Below are 12,273 nucleotides of genomic sequence, written 5' to 3'. Positions count from 1 at the left end.
CGGTCAGCGAGGTCCCGACTGGAGGAGGACCGGCAGCGACTTCGGATGGTCCGGCTTCATCGTCGGACGCCTCGTCCAGGAAGCTGAGATCTAGTTCGAAAAACCTTCCAGCCACCTTCTTTTGGCAGAGTTTGAAATCCTTGATGAAGGCATCCTGGTCGAACTGGACCTGTAGATCCTCCATCTCAGAGGAGGCCTTGAACTCCTCTACTGCTCGGGCCCCTGCCTCCGAGACCATGGACAAGATCCATGCTTTCAGCTCGAAAACCTACGCCTTCAACTCAGAAACCTGCACCTTCAATTCGGAGACCTCGGCCTCAGCCTTCTTTCTCTCCTCCTCCAAGGCGGTCCTCAGATCGGATGAGGTTTGTCCCTCCTTTTCCAGCACCTCCTAGAGACCTAGGACCTCGGCGATCTTCTCCTCGAGGCAGGCGGCCCCAGCCAGACGACCTTCCTCCACCCGAGCTACCTTCCTCTTGGCGATCTTCACCACCTCGATATTGGCGACAAGCTGGTGTCTAATCTGCAAGAGAGGCCGGGGGGTCAATATAAAGGCTAAGGAATAAATTAAGTAAAGAAGCAAGAAGGAGAAGAAAAAGTAAATTAACCTACTTCGAGGAAAGATCCCAGAGAGTCCCAGATGTACAGCTCGAGATCAGCAAGGATGATCCTCTGGATGACCTCGGGCAGAATGCACCCTTTGATCAGTCTCTTTATTAAATCCCTGTTGTTGAAGGGATTTTTCTCCAGATCTTCCTCGGAGCTGCCGGCCCCCTCGACGGCAGCCTTGCGACTGTGGCTTTTTCGGGCCAGGGTCTTCTGTCTCCTCCTCCCTTCGACCCCAGGTGCCCCCTCGGGATGAGCCTTTGGAGCGGGATTCTCGATCGGGGGGCTCCTTGAAAGGGCTCGGGGGACTTCGGGTTCGGCGTCGGAAGGGATGTCGACGGTAACGGCCACCTGAGCAAGCGCGGTCGAGCTTGTCCCTTCTGTCCTGACTTTCTTCACCGACCCCAAAGTCGAGGCGTCTTTTCTCTTGTGGGTCTTAAGACCCTGGGCTAACCTCCGAGCCACGCCTGCGTCCATGTCTGCAATAAAAAAAGATCAACATGGCTCAGGGATGGAATAAGAGAAAGGGGAAGCAGCGAAAAAAAAATGAATGAAAAAATGGTACCGACAGGGTTAAGAGGACTCAGGCCAACGTTGAACAAGAGTTGTTCCTTCAGAAGTTCGGAGAGGAGGGGGGCTTGATAGGCCTCGAGCTTTTTGGAGGCTTCGAGATGTCCCTTTCCAAGCTGGAAGCCCGACGGATGGAATCCCTCAGAGAGCCCCAAGGGGGTAATCCTAGCTCCAAGGTCGGACATCGGACATAGAAAAACCTCTCCTTCCAGTTATGGATAGAAGAGGGGGTGCCTTTCAGCAACCCCTTTCTACCGAACTGAGGGAAGAAGTACAACTAGTCCTTTGCCGAGGGATGACGTTTGAAGGTGTAGAAGTTCCTAAACAAAGAAAGAGTCAACCGAACTTCAGCTAAACTACAAAGAGAAAGAAATCCTATCAAAAATCTAAAGGAGTTCGACGCTACTGAGACTAGAGAAATGTTCAGAAAATGAAAGAGAGCGATGACAAAAGGCGAAAGTGGAAGCCAAAGCCCAGCACAGAAGGCCTCCTGGTACAGATAGAAGCAATCGGGAGGAGGGGTGCTAGCCCGATCGGTTGGCCCGAGAAGCTCCAGCTCGTACTCCGAAGGAACTCTATACTGAATCCTTATCAGTGAGAGTTCATCCGGAGTCAAGGAGCTGGGGATGGTGTCCGGTGCAAAGACCAGACGAGGTTCGGTTCTAACTATGGGTTCGTCTATGATATAAGGACTTTGAGGAACTGGAGTTGACGAACTCCTAGAACTGCTAGAAGATGAGATATCGGAAGATATTTTGGATCAAATGGAAGCCACAAAAAATCTCGAAAAAAAAAATTGAAAAAAGCAGTAAACAAGCTCTCGAGGAAGCTAAACGAATGAAATACGAAGAAGAAAGAATAGAAAAATGATGAGAAGTTTTGGAACTAACCTAGGTTGGCCCGAGGAGTACAGGAAGACGGCAAGGATGATGGAAGTCGACCCGGAGGATGCCTAAGGCCGAGAAGGATGCCAAAGGAGGCTGGAGCTCTCGGAGAAGAGGAGGAGACCGAGGGATTCTCTCAGGCAAAGTGAAACCCCTGAAGGAAGAGGACGTATTTAAATAGACCCCGAGGTCCGACGCAATAATGATTGCGGATCTCCTCTGACTGACCTGCACTCGCTGCGTTCCCACTCACCATGGCAGGCGGCTGAAAATGGCTGACAGCTGACAAAATCATTATTGCACCGTACCTAGAGCCACGCCCCAGCAAAAATTTTGAAGAAATATTTTCGGATCGCTTTGATTTGAAAAGACTCCAGCACCAGCACGCCAAGCGCCAAAATATCTGGCAACCATCGAGTGCGGAAATCGAGGGAGGGCAACTTCGATCGTGAGAATTTTTTTGTACTTCCTTCATTCGAAACCCAAACTCGAAAGCAGGGGGACTGGTGTTGGGTATAAAATACCCCCTGGCCGAAGTTTGTAGAAGACCGACCCTTCCAGGGCTTTTCCTGCTTCTGACCTTATGTGACGTCTTTCTGAACTCCCTCGACCGTCCGAGCTTCCATAATACCATCCGGACTTCTCTGACAATGAGCTTCCTCATCCATCTACCGGACTGCTCCAAACGCCCTCCAAACTCCTCTATCAGCCGATTTTCCATGATGATAGATTATCCTCCGAATCTCTTCCAAACTTCTTCTGGCCACGGACGACTCTACTCCGAACTTCGTCCGGACTTCGTCAACATTCGAGCTTCTCCGACAATGGGATTTCTATAGTAACCAGACTCCATCCAAGTTTCTACGGTGGTCAACCACCTTCTGGATTCCATCCGAGCTCCTACGAGAATCAGATTCCAGCCGAACTCCCACTGTGGAGGGATCCCAGATGAATGTCGACAACGAAAGGGCTCCGCCAGTCGGATCTCTACTCCAAACTTCTACTACAAATGGTCTACTCCAGATCTCTACTGTAAGCAAATTCCATCCGAGCCTCTATTGTAAACAAATTTCTTCCGAACTTCTATTACAGACAGACTTCAGCCGAGCTCCTGCAGTGGACGGATCCGAGACGAGCTTCTACGATGGGATAGGATCCACCGACCAGGTCGCTACTCTGAGCTCCCATGATAACCGATCTTCGACTGAGCTTCTACAATAAGCGGTCTTCTTTCGGCCTTCTACAAGAATCAGACTCCGTCCGAACTTTCATAGTAGATGGATATCGGATGAGCTTCTACAACGGACGGACGCCAGTAGCTGGATTTCTACAACGGTCGATCGTCTCCGGTGTCTGCCGAATCTCCCCAGCCATCAGCCTTCAATGGCATCAGTCGGACTTCCACAACGTCATCCAGACTCCCACAGGATCCCCAGACTCCTCTGACAGACGAACCTCCCCAACGCCATCCGAAGTCCACCGCCGACCGACCCTCTACCAGATTCTTCATGAAACCAGACTACTCCGGTGGATAATCTTCAGACGAGCTTCCACATCAGGTAAATCTAGATGGATTTCTCTAGCAATCGGACTCCTATCGGACTTCACCAACAGAAAGTCTCCATCCGAGCTTCTACAGCAGATGACTCCCGCCTGTAGCATCAGCGCCCAAGACCTCCGACAACAGTAGACTCGTCAGCAACCTCAGAAACACCCGAGCTTCTCCTAGATCGATGGGATAGAGAGCCGTTTCGCTCCAACAGATATCCCAACCGAGCTCCAACCGACAGATCCAAACTCTCTGGCAAGTCACGATAATGGCCACTACCCTACTCCACTCTCTGCAACGGATTTCGTGTGACTCCACCACTTTCTGATAAGTCGCGATAATGGACACCACTCCACTCTCTGGGCTCTACCACTCTCTAGCAAGTCCGACAACGGACACCACTCCACTCTCCGTAACAAACTCCACGTGGCCCTGAACGACCCCTGACGCCACTACTCTCCATAACAAACTCCGCACGGCTCTGAACGGCCCACTATCAGGTGGTTACAGACGTCGCTGTTAATCAGTTACGCTCTTCATCTATAAAAAGGGACCCCCAAATACATTCTTCTCTAGGCTCTAAACTCTATCTCGAAACTCTACTAAAATTTTCACTCGAGCACTCCATTTCTGTTGAAGCAGAGTACTGACTTGAGCGTCGGAGGATCTTGCCGGAGTACCTCCAACTCTGGTTTAGACTTTCCTTACAGGTCCCGATGGTGACCGCGGTTATCTCAACTCCAGCGACTCCGGCTTCGGTGAAATTCTGCACCAACACATGTATATATATATATATATCTATGTGTGTGTGTGTGTGTATTTATATGCATGCATATAAATATACACACACATACATACATACATATATATATATATGTATATACATATATATACATATATATATATATATATTTGTATATATGTATAGATATATATATATATGTATGTATGTATGTATATACGTATGTATATATATATGTATATATGTATGATATATATATATACACACACATATATACATATGTGTGTGTGTGTGTGCATATGTATGTATGTATGTATATATATATGTATGTATGTATATAAATATGTATATATATGTATATGTATATGTATATGTATATGTATATGTATATGTATATGTATATGTATATGTATATGTATATGTGTGTGTATATATATATGTATATGTGTGTGTGTATGTATATATTGTATATATGTGTGTGTATATATATATATATGTATATATATATATATATGTATATATATATATATGTATATGTTGGTGCAGAATTCTGTCAAAATCGGAGTTGCTGGAGTTGAGATGACCGCGGCCGCCATCGGGACCTGCAAGGAAAGTCTAAATCGAAGTTGGGGGTGCTCTGGCAAGACCCTCCAACACTCAAGTCAGTACTCTGCTTCAACATAAATGGAGTGCTCGAGTAGGAATTTTAGTAGAGTTTCGAGATAGAGTTTAGAGCTTAGAGAAGAATGTATCTGGGGGTCCCTTTTTATAGACGGAGAGCGTAACTGATTGACAGCACGTCTGTAACTACCTGGTAGTGGGTCGTTCAGAGCCGCACGGAGTTTGTTACGGAGAGTAGTGGCGTCAGGGGTCGTTCAGGGCCACGTGGAGTTTGTTACGGAGAGTAGAGTGATGTCCGTTGTCGCGACTTGCCAGAAAGTGGTAGAGCCCGGAGAGTGGAGTGATGTTTGTTGTCGCAACTTGCCAGAGAGTGGTGGAGTCACATGGAATCCGTTGTAGAGAGTGGAGTAGGGTAGTGGCCATTATCGTGACTTGCCAGAGAGTTCGGCTCTGTCGGTTGGAGTTCGGCTGGGATGTCTGTTGGAGCAGAACGGCTCTCTATCCCATCGATCTAGGAGAAGCTTGATGTTTTCGAGGTTGCTAACGAGTCTACTGTTGTTGGAGGCCTCAGGAGCTGATGCTACAGATGGGAGTCATCTGCTATAGAAGCTCGGATGGAGACTTTCTGTTAGTGAAGTCTGGTAGGAGTCCGATTGCTAGAGAAGTCCGTCTGGAATTTGTCTGATGTGGAAGCTCGTCTGAAGATTATCTGTCGGAGCAGTCCAATTTCATGAAGAATCTGACGGAGGGTCGGTCGGTGATGGACTTCGGATGGCATTGGGGAGGTTCGTCCGTCGGAGGAGTCTGGGGATCCTGTGGGAGTCTGGATAGCGTTGTGAAAGTCTGGCTGACGCCATTGAAGGCTGATGGCTGGGGAGGTTCGGCAGACACTAGAGGCGATCGATCATTGTAGAAATCCAACTGCTGGAGCCCGTCTGTTGTAGAAGCTCGTCCGATATCCATCCGCTATGGAAGTTCGGACGGAGTCTGGTTCTTGTAGAAGGCCGAAAGGAGACCGCTTATTGTAGAAGCTGAGTCGAAGATCGGTTGTCGTGGGAGCTCGGAGTAGCGACCTAGCCGGTGGATCCTATCCCATCGTAGAAGCTCGTCTGGATCCATCCACTGCAGGAGCTCGACTGAAGTCTGCCTGTAATACAAGTTCGAAAGAAATTTTTTTACATTAGAGGCTCCGATGGAATTCGCTTATAGTAGAGATCTGGAGTAGACCATTTGCAGTAGAAGTTCAGAGTAGAGATCCGGCTGGTGGAGCCCTTCCATTGTCGACATTCGTCTGGGATCCCTCCACAGTAGGAGTTCGGCTGGAATCCGATTCTCGTAGGAGCTCGGATGAAATCTAGAAGGTGGTCGACCGTCGTAGAAACTTGGATGGAGTCTGGTTACTATAGAAATCCCATTGTCAGAGAAGCTCAGATGCTGACGAAGTCCGAATGAAGTTCGGAGTAGAGTCATCCGTGGTCGGAAAAGTTTGGAAGAGATTCGGAGGATAATCGATCACCATGGAAAATCAGCTGATAGTGAAGTTCGGAGGTGTTTGGAGCAGTCCGGTAGATGGATGAGGAAGCTCGTTGTCAGAGAAGTCCGGATGGTATTATGAAAGCTCGGACGGTCGAGGGAGTTCAGAAAGATGCCACACAAGGTCGGAAGCAGGAAAAGCCCTAGAAGGGTCGGTCTTCTACAAACTTCGATCGAGGGGTATTTTATACCCAACACTAGTCCCCCTGCTTTCGAGTTCGGATTTCGAATGAAGGAAGTATAGAGAAATTCTCATGGTCGAAGCTGCCCCCCTCGATTTTTGCACTCGATGGTTGCCAGATATTTTGGCGCTTGGCGTGCTGGTGCTGGAGTCTTTTAAATCAAAGCGATCCAAAAAGATTTCTTCAGAATTCTCTTGGGACATGGCTCTAGGTACGGTGCAATAATGATTTTATCAGCTGTCATCCATTTTCAGTCACCTGCCATGATGAGTGGGACACGCGGCGAGTGCAGGTCGGCCAGAGGAGATCCGCAATCATTACTGCGCCGGACCCCGGGGTCTATTTAAACACGTCCTCTTCCTTCAGGGGTTTCACTTTGCCTGAGAGAATCCATCGGTCTCCTCCTCTTCCCCGAGAGCTCTAGCCTCCTTTGGCATCCTTCTCAACCTTAGGCATCCTCCGGGTCGACTTCCATCGTCTTTGCCATCTTCCTGTACTCCTCGAGCCAACCTAGGTTAGTTCTGAAACTTCTCATCGTTTTTTGTTCTTTCTTCTTCATATTCCGTTCGTTTAGCTTCCTCAGAGCTTGTTTGTTGTTTTTCCCGATTTTTTTTTTCGAAATTTTTTGTGGCTTCCATTTGATCCAAAATGTCTTCCGATATCTCCTCTTCTAGTGGTTCTAGGAGTTCATCAGCCCCAGTTCCTCAAAGTCCTTGTACCGTAGATGAATCCGTAGTTAGGACCGAACCTCGTCTGGTCTTTGCATCGGACACCATCCCCAGCTCCTTGACTCCGGATGAACTCTCACTGATAAAGATTCAGTATGGAGTTTCTCCGGAGTACGAGCTGGAGCTTCCCGAGCCAACCGATCGGGCTAGCGCCCCTCCTCCCTACCGCTTCTGTGTGCACCAGGAGGCCTTCCATGCCGGGCTTCGGCTTTCACTTCTGCCTTTTGTCATCGCTCTCTTTCATTTTTTGAACATTTCTCTAGTCTCAGTAGCGCCGAACTCCTTTAGGTTTTTGATAGGATTTCTTTCTCTTTGTAGTTTAGCTGAAGTTCGGCCGACTCTTTCTTTGTATAAGAACTTCTACACCTTCAAGCATCATCCCTTGGCAAAGGACTGGTGGTACTTCTCCTCTTAGTTCGGTAGAAAGGGGTTGCTGAAAGGCGCCCCCTCTTCTATCCACAACTGGAAGGAGAGGTTCTTCTATGTCCGATGCCTGACCTTGGAGCTAGGATTACGCCCTTGGGGCTCTCTGAGGGATTCCATCTATCGGGCTTCTAGTCTAGAAAGGGATGATCTCGAAGCCTCCAAAAAGCTCGAGGCCTATCAAGCCCCCCTCCTCTCCAAACTTATGAAGGAACAACTCTTGTTCAACGTCAGCCTGAGTCCTCTTAACCCTGTCGGTACCATTTTTTCATTCTTTTTTTTTGCTGCTTCCCCTTTCTCTTATTCCATCCCTGAGCCGTGTTGATCTTTTTTTATTGTAGACATGGACACAGGCGTGGCTCGGAGGTTAGCCCAGGGTCTCAAGACCCACAAAAAAAAAGATGCCTCGACTTCGAGGTCGGTGAAGAAAGCCAGGATAGAAGGGACAAGCTCGACCGCACTTGCTCAAGTGGCCGTTGCCGTCGACATCCCTTCCGACGCCGAACCCGAAGTCCCTCGAGCCCTTTCAAGGAGCCCCCCGATCGAGGATCCCGCTCCAGAGGCTCATCCCGAGGGGGCACCCGGGGCCGAAGGGAGGAAGAGAAAGAAGACCCTGTCCCGGAAGAGCTGCAGTCGCAAGGCTACCGTCGAGGGGGCCGGCGGCTCCGAGGAAGACCTGAGGGAAAATCCCTTCAACAACAGGGATTTAATAAAGAGGCTGGTCGAAGGGTGCATTCTGCCCGAGGTCGTCCAGAGGATCGTCCTTGCTGATCCCAAACTGCGGGTCTGGGACTCTCTGGGATCTTTCCTCGAAGTAGGTTAATTCACTTTTTCTTCTCCTTCTTACTTCTTTACTTAATTTATTTCTTAGCCTTTATATTGACCCCCCAGCCTCTCTTGCAGATTGGACACCAGCTTGTCGCCAACGTCGAGGCAGTGAAGATCGCCAAGAAGGAGGCAGCTCAGGTGGAGGAAGGTCGCCTGGCTGGGGCCGCCCACCTCGAGGAAAAGATCGCCGAGGTCCTAGGTCTCTAGGAGGCACTGAAAAAGGAGGGAAAAACCTCATCCGATCTGAGGACCGCCTTGGAGGAGGAGAGAAAGAAGACTAAAGCCGAGGTCTTCGAACTGAAGGCGTAGGTTTCTGAGTTGAAGGCATAGGTTTTTGCACTAAAAGCGTGGATCCCGTCCCTGGTCTCGGAGGCAGGGGCCCGAGCAGTGGAGTTCAAGGCCTTATCCGAGATGGAGGATCTATAGGTCCAGTTCGGCCAGAATGCCTTCATCAAGGGTTTCGAACTCTGCCAAAAGAAGGTGGCTGGAAGATTTTCCAAACTGGATCTCAACTTCCTGGATTAGGCGTTCGATGATGAAGCCGGACCATCCGAAGCCACTGCCGGTCCTCCTCCAGCCGGGACCTCACTGACCACTGCGGCCGCCACTGCCGACCTTCCAGAGACGTCGAGCCCCTCCACTTCTGCCCCAGAGGTCCGAAACCTCTAGCTTTGTATTTTTTCTTTGTGGTGACTTTTCTTTGTTCTCTTGTATTTGAAAATTATTTAATCAATAAAATCAGATTCTTCTTTACAGAGGGCTCCCTCTTTTTTTTTCTTCTGTATTCTTTTCCTTCCCTTTTATCTTCTTGTACTAATTTGAGTCGTGGTGCTTTTGTCTCCCAATGATAGTGCCCTGCCGAAGCTCTTCCCCTGCCACAAGGGATTCCTCTGCAGTCGATGATCTGAGACCTCAGAAGGGAAGTTCGTCAGTTGACGAAGAAATCCAAGAAGCTGGAAGATGAACTTCATCGGCTGAGGAAGAGCCATTCGGAAGTCACTGCGGAGGCTATTCACTTTCAGGACCTCCATAGAAAGGGTCTCATGGAATACACTCGAAGAAAGGCTGACTTCGTGACGGAGCTTGAGGAACTCCGAAAATATGCCAGCGACCGATCTTGGACTCAGGCTTCCAAGATCAGCTCCCTTGAAGTCGAGCTGGCAGCCGCACGGGAGAAGATCGGTCAGTTGGAAGGGAGCTCGTCCTGGCTCACAATTCCAGCCGACCGTGATCGAGACTGGTCAAAGAAGTTCTCCGACCTTCAAAAGCAGCTGCAGGACGCTGAGGCGAACTACAACGCCTACCGAGTCAGCTGGAGCGGGCAAGGAGAGGACTACCGAAGGAAGCTCCAGACGGTGATCGACGAAGTTGCCCACCTTCGGATGTAGTTATCTGAGAGAGTCCAGCTTGCCTCTGCACAAGGCTCCGACGAGCTCTGCTCCTTGAGGGGACCATGGCAGAATTGTCTGTCACCCTTGGGCGAGGGGAGGCTGAACTGCAGCGGCTGAAGATTTAGCTGGTCCACAAGCAGCAGGCGGTCAAAGATGCCGAGGCAGAGTTCGAGGTCCTGAGGAAGAGGCTTCGAAAGTCGGAGGGTGAGAGCCGGCGGTTCCACCAGATGTACCGGGATATGCTGTTGAGAAAGATGAAACTAGAGAAAGAAGTCGAAAACTTAAAGCAATCCCTACTAAGGACCGAAACGGAGAGCTCGAAGTCGGAAGAAGCTGGGCTTTCTTAGAGCTCCCCCTTTTCTTTTTTTTTATCTTTCATCCTTCCATGTATTCTTTTTCTTTTCTTGTCGTTTCTCTTTTTGGCCTTCAAGGCTTTGTAATATATACTTTACTAATGAAATGAAAAAAAAAATTTTATTACCTTATCCATTCTGGTATTGAGTTGTCATTTACCTAACTTCTTTTATCTTTTGTCTTGTCTGACGCCATCGTTGTTTGAAGGTTTTCGATCGCCACCGTGTTGATTTGCCTTTTTTGTTCATGACCGTAGGTCATTTCGAGGCCATTTAAGTTTGACGCTTCCTCCCGGTGCTCGAGCTTGGAGACCCGAACTTCTCGTTACTTTGAGGAAGTCAATTTCTCCTCGGCCTGTGTTGAGTTCCCTCTTAGTGTCTGAGGGTTTTTTGATAGGAGTATCCTTCCTTGTTGAGATGAGGTCCCTTGGATCTTTGATGTAGTTTGTTTTTCGCTTATCACTGGTGCAGCTCGTCGCTTTCCCTTTTCATCTCCTCCTTTTTTTTTGTGTGTTCGAGTGAGGGTTTTTCCTCTGCTCTTAACGGGGTCGTGAAAGCATAGAGGAGCCGTTGAGGAGGCTTTCCTCCTCGTCCGATCTTGATCGACTGGATCTTTATTTGTGTCAGGACAAGGTTCTCCTCTTATTTCCGACAGCCAATTTCAGCTCGTGTTAGGACAAGGTTCTCCTTTTGTTCCTAACAGGGCTGTGGGGGCACGTAAGGGCCGCTGCAAGAGCCTCTCCCTCCATCTGGTCTTTAAGTAACTGGACCTTCGACTTTGCTCATATTAGGATGAGGTTCTCCTCCTGTTCCTAACAAGGCTGTGGGGGCACATAAGGGCCGTTGCGAGGGCCTCTTCCTCTATCCGATCTTTAAGTAATCGGACCTTCGACTTTGCTCATGTTAGGATGAGGTTCTCCTCCTGTTCCTAACAAGGCTGTGGGGGCACATATGGGCCATTGTGAGGGCCTCTCCTCCCATCCGGTCTTTAAGTAATCGGGCCTTCGACATTACTCATGTTAGGATGAGGTTCTCCTCCTGTTTCTAACAAGACTGTGGGGGCTCATAAGGACCGTTGCGAGGGCCTCTCCCCCCATCTGGTCTTTAAGTAATCGGGTCTTCGACTTTGCTCACGTTAGCATGAGGTTCTCCTCCTGTTCCTAACAGGGCTGTGGAGGCACATAAGGGCCGTTGTGAGGGCCTCTCCCCCCATCCGATCTTTAAGTAACCGGGCCTTCGACTTTGCTCATGTTAGGATGAGGTTCTCCTCCTGTTCCTAACAGGGCTGTGGGGGCACATAAGGACCATTGCGAGGGCCTCTCCCTCCATCCGGTCTTTAAGTAACTGGGCCTTCGACTTTGCTCATGTTAGGACGAGGTTCTCCTCCTGTTTCTAACACGCTTAATTTCGACTGAATGAGGAAGTTACTTCCTGTCATTATAAGCTCATGCTAAAAGGATAAATATGCAAATATAAAACTTTTATTTAAGGCAAAGCTATTGGCAATACATTCGCAGATTCTTCGAATCCTATAGCCGTGGAAGGTCTGCTCCTCGTCGAGGTCCTCCTGAGATAGAGTTGATAATCCCAATCGGAGGCCGATCTTCAGGCTGCTCCTCCCTCCTTGACAGCTCCGACTGCGGTAGGGCCTTAGGCCGGTCTTCCCTACCTTCAGGTCGACATCGAATGAATCTGTCGAGCCAACCTCGTCTGATGAGCTCCTCGATCTCGTCTCGGAGCTGGATACACTCCTCCATGTCGTGGCCGTGGTCACAATGATAGAGGCAGAACTTGTTAGGATTGTGTTTTTCGGGGTGTGTGTGCATCCTTTCCGACCTTGGCAGCTGCTCCCTGACCTCCATC

The sequence above is a fragment of the Elaeis guineensis genome, chromosome 1, assembly GCF_000442705.2.
Source record: "Elaeis guineensis isolate ETL-2024a chromosome 1, EG11, whole genome shotgun sequence".
Lineage (NCBI taxonomy): Eukaryota > Viridiplantae > Streptophyta > Magnoliopsida > Arecales > Arecaceae > Elaeis > Elaeis guineensis.
Note: the sequence above shows the minus strand (reverse complement) of the source record.